The sequence below is a fragment of the Ascaphus truei genome, assembly GCF_040206685.1.
Source record: "Ascaphus truei isolate aAscTru1 chromosome 13 unlocalized genomic scaffold, aAscTru1.hap1 SUPER_13_unloc_3, whole genome shotgun sequence".
Classification (NCBI taxonomy): Eukaryota; Metazoa; Chordata; class Amphibia; order Anura; family Ascaphidae; genus Ascaphus; species Ascaphus truei.
In genome coordinates this window covers 130865-144986 of record NW_027453847.1, presented here as the reverse complement: position 1 = coordinate 144986, position 14122 = coordinate 130865, and the positions used below count along the sequence as shown (strand labels likewise).

The following is a 14122-nucleotide window of genomic DNA, read 5'->3' as shown; positions in this document are numbered from 1 at the left end:
ATAGAAGCAAGCTAACACTGTCTGCTGCTCCCTGGATAGAGATAGATAGATAGATAGATATTGTTTTTTGCACCACTCAGCAGATAGTTTGCAATCTGTTGGTTTTAAATGCCGCTCTTTGTTACTTTGGAGCCTAGAAACTCTAGAACGTACTGTATACTCCCTTTGTGATATCATCACATGGGGTGGTCTGGCTACAGAGACCCATACATACCATGTAGAACTAGGGTGGGGAGGGGGTGAAATAAAAACCCCATATCCTGCAAGGAACGGCCATTTAAAAAAAAAAAATGAATCCAGATTTGTTTGTAAATGTGCTGCTTTATACAATATTTCAAAAGGCATCAAACATACAATTGTGACTTTGAAATCACCTATACATTGTGTATTGCACTTATCTCAGTATAATAATAGAGAGATTCGTATCTCAAACCAAAAAAAGAAAAGAAAACAATCAGCCAGAGAGGTGGACATTGGAAAGAGAGGGATACATTTTTACTGCTGCTGCTGCTGCTGCTGCAGCGACTCATATTCTACAGTTCTTGGCCCTTTTTGTTTAGAATGTTTTTTTCATGAATTATATGTGTTTCCCTATTTCCCAATCCACCTGAATTTATTCCTAAATGTCTGCGCAGGTGCCTAATTGTCATTTCTCCCTGTTTGAGATGTTGCTACCTGGCTAGTTGGGTTTGCTCCTTTTATGCCACAGTTATTGACCAGGCCCAAAGCCCAAGCAGTGGCAATAGCAGCTTGTCTGAACAAACACCTGTGCTGTGGGTGGTGGTGGTTGTTGTTGTTGTTGTTGTTGATTTTTGTTTCTGTTTTTTCTAACAGTCGAAAAACAGGGGAGAGCGCGCACGCAGTCCCCCACTACCAGAAATTGTGCAGTCGAGTTTCCCGCATGTGGGGAAATCGCAGAGGTCAGCTAGCTCCAAGTGCAATGAGCAAGCCTCGCTCTGGGAGAGCCACCTGCAGGATCGTGGCTGCATAATTTACTCCTCTGCCAGGTAAGTATGAGTTGGAATGGCGCTGGGGGGCAACTAGCCCTGTCCCAGGACAAGTGTCACCCTTGTGGAGAGAGCAGCTTGGTCATTGGTGCAGTGGCAGCAGCAGCAGCAGCATCCAGCAGCGGCAAGCACCACAGTAGCTGAGGCCTAGTATCTGAGCCAGAACCTGCAGCAAGGATCAGCTTAGGCCATTCCATGCAAACATTTGTGCAGCAGCGAATATTTGTCAAACAACATAGATCCAAGACAGCCCCTCCCCCGCCCATCCAACAAGCACCCAGAGAAGCCAAGCTTCGCCGCAAGGTACTTCTTCTTGGTTTTAAAAGGAAGAAGCAATCACTTTGAACACCGCTCAGCTCTGTCATTTCAGCTGGCGGAGAGACAGGGGGACACCATATTTCTGGGGTGGCTTTCTTCATCTACCCTACCTGCCGGCACTCACTTTTTCTGACCTCCACTGACACCTGCTGCTGCTGCTGCTGCTGCTGCTGCTGCTGCTGCTGCTGCTGGAGAGGTGCCCTGTCCTGCTGGCACACTTGTCACTTTGCCCTTTACCAGCATAGCTGCTTACCTGGCATTTGCATAAATATAGAAGCAAGCTAACACTGTCTGCTGCTCCCTGGATAGAGATAGATAGATAGATAGATATTGTTTTTTGCACCACTCAGCAGATAGTTTGCAATCTGTTGGTTTTAAATGCCGCTCTTTGTTACTTTGGAGCCTAGAAACTCTAGAACGTACTGTATACTCCCTTTGTGATATCATCACATGGGGTGGTCTGGCTACAGAGACCCATACATACCATGTAGAACTAGGGTGGGGAGGGGGTGAAATAAAAACCCCATATCCTGCAAGGAACGGCCATTTAAAAAAAAAAAATGAATCCAGATTTGTTTGTAAATGTGCTGCTTTATACAATATTTCAAAAGGCATCAAACATACAATTGTGACTTTGAAATCACCTATACATTGTGTATTGCACTTATCTCAGTATAATAATAGAGAGATTCGTATCTCAAACCAAAAAAAGAAAAGAAAACAATCAGCCAGAGAGGTGGACATTGGAAAGAGAGGGATACATTTTTACTGCTGCTGCTGCTGCTGCTGCTGCAGCGACTCATATTCTACAGTTCTTGGCCCTTTTTGTTTAGAATGTTTTTTTCATGAATTATATGTGTTTCCCTATTTCCCAATCCACCTGAATTTATTCCTAAATGTCTGCGCAGGTGCCTAATTGTCATTTCTCCCTGTTTGAGATGTTGCTACCTGGCTAGTTGGGTTTGCTCCTTTTATGCCACAGTTATTGACCAGGCCCAAAGCCCAAGCAGTGGCAATAGCAGCTTGTCTGAACAAACACCTGTGCTGTGGGTGGTGGTGGTTGTTGTTGTTGTTGTTGATTTTTGTTTCTGTTTTTTCTAACAGTCGAAAAACAGGGGAGAGCGCGCACGCAGTCCCCCACTACCAGAAATTGTGCAGTCGAGTTTCCCGCATGTGGGGAAATCGCAGAGGTCAGCTAGCTCCAAGTGCAATGAGCAAGCCTCGCTCTGGGAGAGCCACCTGCAGGATCGTGGCTGCATAATTTACTCCTCTGCCAGGTAAGTATGAGTTGGAATGGCGCTGGGGGGCAACTAGCCCTGTCCCAGGACAAGTGTCACCCTTGTGGAGAGAGCAGCTTGGTCATTGGTGCAGTGGCAGCAGCAGCAGCAGCATCCAGCAGCGGCAAGCACCACAGTAGCTGAGGCCTAGTATCTGAGCCAGAACCTGCAGCAAGGATCAGCTTAGGCCATTCCATGCAAACATTTGTGCAGCAGCGAATATTTGTCAAACAACATAGATCCAAGACAGCCCCTCCCCCGCCCATCCAACAAGCACCCAGAGAAGCCAAGCTTCGCCGCAAGGTACTTCTTCTTGGTTTTAAAAGGAAGAAGCAATCACTTTGAACACCGCTCAGCTCTGTCATTTCAGCTGGCGGAGAGACAGGGGGACACCATATTTCTGGGGTGGCTTTCTTCATCTACCCTACCTACCGGCACTCACTTTTTCTGACCTCCACTGACACCTGCTGCTGCTGCTGCTGCTGCTGGAGAGGTGCCCTGTCCTGCTGGCACACTTGTCACTTTGCCCTTTACCAGCATAGCTGCTTACCTGGCATTTGCATAAATATAGAAGCAAGCTAACACTGTCTGCTGCTCCCTGGATAGAGATAGATAGATAGATAGATATTGTTTTTTGCACCACTCAGCAGATAGTTTGCAATCTGTTGGTTTTAAATGCCGCTCTTTGTTACTTTGGAGCCTAGAAACTCTAGAACGTACTGTATACTCCCTTTGTGATATCATCACATGGGGTGGTCTGGCTACAGAGACCCATACATACCATGTAGAACTAGGGTGGGGAGGGGGTGAAATAAAAACCCCATATCCTGCAAGGAACGGCCATTTAAAAAAAAAAAATGAATCCAGATTTGTTTGTAAATGTGCTGCTTTATACAATATTTCAAAAGGCATCAAACATACAATTGTGACTTTGAAATCACCTATACATTGTGTATTGCACTTATCTCAGTATAATAATAGAGAGATTCGTATCTCAAACCAAAAAAAGAAAAGAAAACAATCAGCCAGAGAGGTGGACATTGGAAAGAGAGGGATACATTTTTACTGCTGCTGCTGCTGCTGCTGCAGCGACTCATATTCTACAGTTCTTGGCCCTTTTTGTTTAGAATGTTTTTTTCATGAATTATATGTGTTTCCCTATTTCCCAATCCACCTGAATTTATTCCTAAATGTCTGCGCAGGTGCCTAATTGTCATTTCTCCCTGTTTGAGATGTTGCTACCTGGCTAGTTGGGTTTGCTCCTTTTATGCCACAGTTATTGACCAGGCCCAAAGCCCAAGCAGTGGCAATAGCAGCTTGTCTGAACAAACACCTGTGCTGTGGGTGGTGGTGGTTGTTGTTGTTGTTGTTGTTGATTTTTGTTTCTGTTTTTTCTAACAGTCGAAAAACAGGGGAGAGCGCGCACGCAGTCCCCCACTACCAGAAATTGTGCAGTCGAGTTTCCCGCATGTGGGGAAATCGCAGAGGTCAGCTAGCTCCAAGTGCAATGAGCAAGCCTCGCTCTGGGAGAGCCACCTGCAGGATCGTGGCTGCATAATTTACTCCTCTGCCAGGTAAGTATGAGTTGGAATGGCGCTGGGGGGCAACTAGCCCTGTCCCAGGACAAGTGTCACCCTTGTGGAGAGAGCAGCTTGGTCATTGGTGCAGTGGCAGCAGCAGCAGCAGCATCCAGCAGCGGCAAGCACCACAGTAGCTGAGGCCTAGTATCTGAGCCAGAACCTGCAGCAAGGATCAGCTTAGGCCATTCCATGCAAACATTTGTGCAGCAGCGAATATTTGTCAAACAACATAGATCCAAGACAGCCCCTCCCCCGCCCATCCAACAAGCACCCAGAGAAGCCAAGCTTCGCCGCAAGGTACTTCTTCTTGGTTTTAAAAGGAAGAAGCAATCACTTTGAACACCGCTCAGCTCTGTCATTTCAGCTGGCGGAGAGACAGGGGGACACCATATTTCTGGGGTGGCTTTCTTCATCTACCCTACCTGCCGGCACTCACTTTTTCTGACCTCCACTGACACCTGCTGCTGCTGCTGCTGCTGCTGCTGCTGGAGAGGTGCCCTGTCCTGCTGGCACACTTGTCACTTTGCCCTTTACCAGCATAGCTGCTTACCTGGCATTTGCATAAATATAGAAGCAAGCTAACACTGTCTGCTGCTCCCTGGATAGAGATAGATAGATAGATAGATATTGTTTTTTGCACCACTCAGCAGATAGTTTGCAATCTGTTGGTTTTAAATGCCGCTCTTTGTTACTTTGGAGCCTAGAAACTCTAGAACGTACTGTATACTCCCTTTGTGATATCATCACATGGGGTGGTCTGGCTACAGAGACCCATACATACCATGTAGAACTAGGGTGGGGAGGGGGTGAAATAAAAACCCCATATCCTGCAAGGAACGGCCATTTAAAAAAAAAAAATGAATCCAGATTTGTTTGTAAATGTGCTGCTTTATACAATATTTCAAAAGGCATCAAACATACAATTGTGACTTTGAAATCACCTATACATTGTGTATTGCACTTATCTCAGTATAATAATAGAGAGATTCGTATCTCAAACCAAAAAAAGAAAAGAAAACAATCAGCCAGAGAGGTGGACATTGGAAAGAGAGGGATACATTTTTACTGCTGCTGCTGCTGCTGCTGCTGCAGCGACTCATATTCTACAGTTCTTGGCCCTTTTTGTTTAGAATGTTTTTTTCATGAATTATATGTGTTTCCCTATTTCCCAATCCACCTGAATTTATTCCTAAATGTCTGCGCAGGTGCCTAATTGTCATTTCTCCCTGTTTGAGATGTTGCTACCTGGCTAGTTGGGTTTGCTCCTTTTATGCCACAGTTATTGACCAGGCCCAAAGCCCAAGCAGTGGCAATAGCAGATCGTGGCTTTTTTTTTTTTTTTTTTTTTTTTTTTTTTTTCTTTTTCAAAATTTTATTCAACACCTTTTTTAAATTTACAGACTTTTTTTTTACAACCAAAAAAACACATAATTTTTTACAGCCATATTACATTAACAAGACACAAAACATGCTATATTTACATTTTCTTCCTCCTTCCTTTCCCCACAGAAAATTACTGTTCACAATCACAATTACACACTCTTTCATCCCATTCTGTCACCATTCTTCCTTCCCAGCCATCCCTCCCTTCCATACATTTCCGTATGCTTTTTCCCCACGGCACCCGCCGTGGAGGGGAGCACCGGCCCACCTCTTCTCTCCGGTAACTCCACGTAAAGGGACCCAGACTGTACTATTGTACTTCTCAAAGAAAGACAAAACTCTTCTTCATAAATATTCTCTTTCCCTTTCCGTAAAAGCAAACGCTTTTGCTCACTTCCATTCCCACTCACACAACTCATAACCAGTAAATTTAACTATTTTTAACCTCCGCAAATATCATTCCCAAAAAATAAATCACATTATCTCACGATGTACAATCCCCTTTTTTCTTATGATCTGGTAAAAACTTCTTCAACTTCACACAAGTTACATACCCCTCCTCCTCCTTCTCTCTAGTTGACACTTCTAACACACAACCATCTTATTCCAGCTATTCACTTTCCACAATGCATCACTTTCCACTTTCCCCAACCTTTTCTGATCCAACAAGTAGTATGTATACATTTTACTTAAAATTATCCTAGTACATGCTTTCACATCTAACGTTTCATTATTGAATATCATCATACTTCTCACCATCCACACAACCTCTTTTACACAATTTATTATTTTCCATAGTACCCAACCTTTTTCCCCTTTTAACTCACTTAACCCATAAAGCATCATATTGAACTCCGATATATGGATTCCTCCTAGTTCTCTAATTAGCTTCGCTAGGTTTTTCCACACAGCCCTCACAAAAAAACAGTTCCAAAATAAATGTACTATGTCTTCTACGCCACCACATCCTTCTCTTGGACACCTATCCGACACTGTCATACGTCGTCTCTTTTGGAAGACTCGGACTGGCAGACACTTGTGCACAGCCATCCAAGCAATATCTTTGTGAATATTAGATAGCCCCTTGAAATCTATGTTCTTCCACATCAGTTTTAATTGTGACATATTCAGATTTCCGCAGCATTCATAACTGTCTCTCTCCAGAATCACAGCCCTTATTTTCCTGTGATCTTCCCATAAGGACTTTTCTACATCCCTTAAATTAAAACCTCTTATGAAATGTTCAATGACCCCATAATTATCTGGGGCCACAAAACAGAGTGGCCTCCTCAAATCTGTCCTGAACAGACCCAGCCTCCTTAACATACCCCCTGCCGCATACCTTGCTAAACAGGCCGCCTTTGTATCCTCACTCTGAATTCTCTTTATACAGAGCTGGGCATATTTTGCTCCCAGGATAACTTCTATCCTGGGGGCCCCTTTTCCACCTTTCCCTTTTTCCTTCCATACAATTTCTCTCTTTAATCTCTCATTTGTTGACCCCCACAGAAAACTGAACAAAAACTGAGTAATTTTTCTAATCCATTTTGCCGCGGGGGGAAACACCAGCCCTATATGCAGCAAAATTGGTACCAACACCGCTTTTGTCACCAAAATCTTCCCTTCCATTGAAAGCTTCCTTAGCATCCAAAAATTGATTTTTTTTTCTCTTCTTTCCCCTACCTTTACCCAATTTACCTCCCCTGTCAAGTCCTCATCGAAATAAACCCCTAACAGTCTTAGCTGTTCCCCTTCCACAGGGATCCCACACTTTCCTAAATCATGCCAATCCCCAAAGGCCTTACAAGCACTTTTCCCCCAATTCACTCTCAGCCCTGAAGCGTGACAAAAGGTATCAATATGTAACTGCGCTCTATGAAGAGCCGCCTGTGTAGTACACACCAGGGTTAAGTCGTCCATATATCCTAGAACTTTGATGCTCCTTCCCCCACTCCCTGGGATTTCAACCCCTCTCACCACCTTGTCCGCTCTGATAGTCTGCAACAAAGGCTCTATAGCGCAAATAAACGCCAACGGGGACAGAGGACACCCCTGCCTTACCCCTGATTTCACCCAAATTTTTTCAGTAAAACAGCCATTTACTAAAACTCTACTATTAATACCTTTATATAAACTACCTATCCATCTAACGATTTCCATTGGTATTCCTAACTTTCCCAGGACTTTAAACAAAAAGGCATGAGACAAAAGGTCATAAGCCTTCTCAAAATCAATATTTGCAATAACTAGTGGTTGCTGCCGCTCCAAACAATACCAAATTAAATCCCTCAGGAGAATTAGATTCCCTACCATCTGTCTCCCTGGTACACCACACACCTGCTCCTCTTCCACCAATTTACATAAGAAAGGCTTCAATCTTAGCATTACCACTTTTGCAACAATTTTATAATCTGAATTCAGCAGAGTTATAGGACGCCAGTTTTTAAGGTCTCTTTTGTCCCCCTTTTTTTTGAATATTAATGCAATTATACCTTCTTTAAAGGATTCCGGCGTTTCTCCTAACTTAAAAATTATGTTGCATAACTTAAATACCTCTTCTCTAATTATGTCCCACATATAGGAGTAAAATTCATGTGGTAACCCATCCTTACCAGGTGATTTTCCTTTCCTTCCATTCCTTATTACCTCATTTAATTCTTCACTGTTTAGATCTCTCACCAAGAAAACCTGATCATCTTTACTTAGTTTTTCCTCAATTTTTTCAACTAGCTCTTTTTCTAAGGACATATCACGCTCCTTTTCCTCATATAATTTGGAATAAAACTTCTCACAAACTTTCAGAACTTTTTCCGTTTCCTTTACCTCTGCCCCCTCTTCATTCAACACAGGAATTGGACTTAACTTCCCTGTAAATGCTTTTTTAAAGAAAAAAGAAGTACATTTTTCATTCTTTTCAACCGCTTCCACTCTTGCAGCATGAATTATCCTTCTACCTCTTTTTTCCAGTAATTCCTCAGACTCCACCCTAACCCTTTTAAGATCTCCCTCCACATCCTTTCCCATCTCTTTTAACCTGAGGAGAAACTGTTTTCTCAGGATCACCCTCCTGTAATCTTCCTCCTGTTTTCTTGCCAACTCCTTACCTTTCCTAATGAAAAACTTTTTTGTTTCAATTTTTACCCACTCCCACCATTCCAGTATTCCCTTATATTCCCCCATTCTCCTCTTTAAATAAACATACAATTTCCCATACTGATCCTTGATCCCAGGTTTTTCTAATAGTGAAACATTAAGTTTCCAGTAACCCCTTCCATACTTTTCCACTCCCTCTACTTCTATTTTACATACAACACATGCATGGTCAGAGAAAAGTACTCTTAACCCCTTCCAGCTCTCCACCTTCAACCCTTCAGAAATAAAAATATGATTAATTCTAGACTTTACCCCTCCACTCTCACAAAACCAAGTGAATTCCCTTTTTTCTTTCCCCCACACCTGCAAAGTATCCCTAAAAGAAAAATCTCCCATAATTGTTTTCAACAGTACCCCAGAACTGTCAGGCTTACTCCTGTCTGCACCCCCCACCCTATCCCCCTCCCTAATTATACAATTAAAGTCTCCTAACACAAAAGGTTTCATTCTTCCTGGTAAAAACAACCTAAGTTTCTCAAACAGCAACCTCCTTTGATTTTCCTTTGGAGCTGCATATATATTAAATATTCTGAAACATTCCCCCTTCCACTTCACCAAAACAAAAAATAACCTTCCCGGTTCAATTACCTCACATTTGCATATTTTGGACTCTTTCCCCTTAAATAATATCCCAATCCCACTGTTTCTGCTCTCTAGGCAGCATGACCACGCAGATTCCCCCCACACCCACTCTTCTTCTTTTGGGGGTTCAGTGATCGTACATTCTTGTAAACAAAAAATATCACATCTTTCTTTTGCCAGTAAGTCAAATATTCTCACTCTTCTTGTACGCTTCTTTATGCTTTGTACATTTAACGACGCCAGCGTCAAAGTCATTTCTTCTTATACTAGCGAAAACATGAAAAAGGCACAATCCCAAGTAATAATTATCAAAAATATACTTAGCTCTGTCCAGCACCTTCCTCCAGAGGGGACCCCAGAGACGGAAATCCAAGCATCAACTTCTCTGCCGCAGCATCATCCGCATAGGAAAGGCGCTGCCCTCCTGGTGAACCCTGCCCATCCGCCACGCCCGTCAAAGGATATGCCGGGGAGCGCAAGGGGCTAGCATCCAACCCACCACCCCCCACCCCCTCCCCCGAATCAAAAATCACACTGATCTTCTCTTCCTCTTCTCCTCCCAGGCATTTTGCCTTTGAAGGAGCAAGATTTTCTTCCTCCATCTTCCTCTTTGGCGGACGTTCCCCTCCTTCCAATATCTCCATACCCTCTTCCGTAATTTGCTGATTAAGGCCTTCCACATCAGGATAAATGGCCTTCAGTCCTGGGGTTCCCTCGCCTTCTCCTTGCATCAGGTCAGGCTCCTCCCCCTCTCCCATGTCCGGCTCCGCCTCCTCTACTGTTGCTTCCCCCCATGCCTGGCCCTCGTTCTGGAGAGCATTCTCAGCTGGAACCACGGGCGTTTCCTCCATACACTCAAACAGGTCTGAGTCTGAATCTGGCAGCTCCTGCTCAGCTGCTGCGTTACCCCTCATTAAGGCCTCATCAGTGGGAGCCTCAGCAGCTGGTTCCACGGGCGTCGCCTGACTGCTTTCAACTCCATGCAGCATATCATACTCACTGTCCGCATTAACCCATCCCTCTGGGCGCTCTGCAATCTCCCTTCTCCTCACAGTCTCTGCATACGACTTATTTTTTGCACAAGATCTAGCCATGTGCCCTGTTTCTTGACACAAGTCACATGTAGCTGGCTCCTGGCACTCTGCAGCGTGGTGTCCCTCCTTCCTGCATTTGCGACAAATTTCTACATCTTGCTTAGCACAGCCCTCCTGCGTGTGCCCAAACTCCATGCACCTCCTGCAATATTGCGGCTGGCTCCGGTAGTACAAGTACCCCCAATTTCCTCCAATGTTAAAGGTCCCTGGGGGGTGCATGACTCCCCCCAATCCATCTGGGGACATCCTCAGCTTGCACATATATCTGGTCTTTCCATTATAAATGCCAATCCTGTTTTTCAGTCTCTGTCCTTTCTTGACAATCTCACAGTACCGTGACAGGAACACCATAATATCTTCCTCTGGTGTAAAAGGGTTGTACGTGTGCACAATTATAGCAACTTCTCCTAATGCAAACAAGGGTACCAACTCTACACCTCGCATACAAGAAGTGCTTGGTCGGAAATTCCTGAATGCAATAAATATCCTCATGTCCAATCTTTAGTGTGTCTTCCAATATCTGGCTGTAGAACTCCTCAATCCTCAGGAATCTGGGAGCATTATCCAGTCTGAATCTAATGGTGTTTGGAACAAAACTCCCACGATTATCCATTCTGTTTCTTCAAAAAAAAAGGTCTTCCACCCAAACACGATACTTCAAAGCTCTGCTTTCCAAGCACAAGGCTATGCTTGCTCCAGCAGCGCCCCCCGCAGGATCATGGCTGCATAGTGTACTCCCCTGCCAGGTAAGTATGAGTTGGAATGGCGCTGGGGGGCAACTAGCCCTGTCCCAGGACAAGTGTCACCCTTGTGGAGAGAGCAGCCTGGCCATTGGTGCAGCGGCAGCAGCCAGCAGCGGCAAGCACCACAGTAGCTGAGGCCTAGTATCTGAGCCAGAACCTGCAGCAAGGATCAGCTTAGGCCATTCCATGCAAACATTTGTGCAGCAGCAGCAGCAGCAGCGAATATCTGTCAAACAACATAGATCCAAGACATCCCCTCCCTAGAAGCAAAGCCCCTCCCCCGCCCATCCAACAAGCAACCAGAGAAGCCAAGCTTCGCCGCAAGGTACTTCTTCTTGGTTTTAAAAGGAAGAAGCAATCACTTTGAACACCTCTCAGCTCTGTCATTTCAGCTGGCGGAGAGACAGGGGGACAGGGGGACACCATATTTCTGGGTGGCTTTCTACATCTTCCCTACCTGCTTGCACTCTCTCTGTTGCTGCTGCTGCTGCTACTGCTGCATCAAAAGGGAGAGATGTCCAGTCCTGCTGGCAAACTTGACACTTTGCCCTTTACCAGCATGGCTGCTTATATGGCATTTGCATAAATATAGAAGCAAGCTAACACTGTCTGCTGCTCCCTGGATAGAGATAGATAGATTGATAGATATTGTTTTTTGCAACGCTCAGCAGATAGTTTGCAATCTGTTGGTTTTAAATGCTGCTCTTTGTTACTTTGGAGCCTAGAAACTCTAGAACGTACTGTATACTCCCTTTGTGATATCATCACATGGGGTGGTCTGGCTACAGAGACCCAGACATACCATGTAGAACTAGGGTGGGTAGGGGGTGAAATAAAAACCCCATATCCTGCAAGGAACGGCCATTTAAAAAAAAAATGAATCCAGATTTGATAGTAAATGTGCTGCTTTATACAATATTTCAAAAGGCATCAAACATACAATTGTGACTTTGAAATCACCTATACATTGTGTATTGCACTTATCTCAGTATAATAATAGAGAGATTCGTATCTCAAACCAAAAAAAGAAAAGAAAACAATCAGCCAGAGAGGTGGACATTGGAAAGAGAGGGATACATTTTTACTGCTGCTGCAGAGACTCATATTCTACAGTTCTTGGCCCTTTTTGTTTAGAATGTTTTTTTCATGAATTATATGTGTTTTCGTATTTCCCAATCCACCTGAATTTATTCCTAAATGTCTGCGCAGGTGCCTAATTGTCATTTCTCCCTGTTTGAGATGTTGCTACCTGGCTAGTTGGTGGGTGGGTGCTCCTTTTATGCCACAGTTATTGACCAGGCCCAAAGCCCAAGCAGTGGCAATAGCAGCTTGTCTGAACAAACACCTGTGCTGTGGGTGGTGGTTGTTGTTGTTGATTTTTGTTTCTGTTTTTTCTAACAGTCCAAAAACAGGGGAGAGCGCGCACGCAGTCCCCCACTACCAGAAATTGTGCAGTCGAGTTTCCCGCATGTGGGGAAATCGCAGAGGTCAGCTAGCTCCAAGTGCAATGAGCAAGCCTCGCCCTGGGAGAGCCACCTAAATGATCATTTTTTTTTTTTTTTAAGTTTTGTTAATGGTTCACATAATTAACAACCAGTAAGTATCACTTTACAGTAAGTAATAAACAGAAAACATCACTATACATTCCTTATATTGCCAGGACAAAATAACAACACAAAAGCGAAAAACGTTCAAGAAAGCCAAAACAAAACAACACATTCCAAGTTGTCATCTGTGCACCTCAACCTTTCAACCACCCAAGACATTTCAAATTATACTTCTTTTTTTTTTCCATATAATCTAACTGTCTCCTGCTTGACCCAGTATCTCCCTTAACATACGTTTCAAAGAGTCTATTTTACATGCTTCCTCTATAGACACCCCTTCTCTGACAAACATCAACTTCCCCCAGTCCAATTTTGGCATACTTCCATTATAGACGATTGCCCAACTAAATATTTTTCTTACCTTTCTGCTTACAAAATCCTCCCTCTTTTCCCTCTTTTCCCTCTTTACCACATTTAATCCCACTAGGGCCTGCCTTTTCTCCCTTTTGTTCCTCGCTTGATGACGAAAACCCCCCTCTACTCTCATTCTCACTTACTCCGCTTTCTCCTCTGTACATTAGTTCCCTTCACACTTATTTTACTTTTTGGTGACGACAAGCTGTCATTCTCACTTTTCCCCTTTTCCCTCCTTTCTACTGTTTCTGCTTCTACTCCTTTTAGGGTGGGATACCCTGCGAACTCCCCACTCACTTTCCTTTGCACCTTATTACTACTCTGTCTATGCTGCGGTTGCCTACTTGGCTCTCCCTCTGATTTCTCTTTCCTTTTTAGGGCCTTTTTTTCTACCATTGTCACTTCCATTCCCTCAACCTCTAGCGTCTCTGGTACAAAGTCATTACTTGTACTGTCTATTCCAAGAGGCATGTCCTCTTCTCCCACCTGTGAATGTTCAGGCGAAACTCCCACCTCTTACTTGTCTTGGGCCTCCACTTTTTCCGCCCAGTCAGGGCTCAGGGGGTTCATCTCCGCCACCTCTGAAATGTCTTGGCTTGAAACTTCTGATTCATTGGCCCCGGCTTCTGAACCCCCATACTTTTCCAGGTCATGTAAATCAGGGGAAAGAGGCTGCTCCCCCTGCTCCTTCCTCAAGTCCTCCAGGTACATTTCCGTCAGGATCGGGTCGACCTCAATCTGGGAACTCCCCAAGGTATCGATTTCTTCTTTTCCCTCTGCAGGCTCTTTTTCCCCGGCAGACGCCTGTGCGTAAGACCGTTTTTTGCACTCATTAATTGCCCTTCTTCTCCACAGACATCGCACTTTCTGGGGGCTCTGCAGTTTGTTGCTGTATGTCCCTCTTCTCCGCATACTCGGCAGACCACTTCAGTTTTTGGACAATTCTCTTTTGTGTGGCCATACGTAAAACAATGGCGGCAGTACGTGGGTTGTCCTTGATACGTCAGGAAGCCTCTATCTCCTC

General features: G+C 44.3%; 4 pseudogenes; all 4 read right to left on the bottom strand.

Annotated features, from left to right (window-relative positions):
- Positions 1-842: 842 nt before the first annotated feature.
- LOC142473906 (U1 spliceosomal RNA) lies at positions 843-1015 on the bottom strand (annotated as a pseudogene).
- A 1422-nt stretch (positions 1016-2437) lies between these two features.
- On the bottom strand, positions 2438-2610 carry LOC142474081 (U1 spliceosomal RNA; annotated as a pseudogene).
- Positions 2611-4011: 1401 nt separating this feature from the next.
- LOC142474069 (U1 spliceosomal RNA) lies at positions 4012-4184 on the bottom strand (annotated as a pseudogene).
- An 8362-nt stretch (positions 4185-12546) lies between these two features.
- LOC142474040 (U1 spliceosomal RNA) lies at positions 12547-12741 on the bottom strand (annotated as a pseudogene).
- Positions 12742-14122: the final 1381 nt, after the last annotated feature.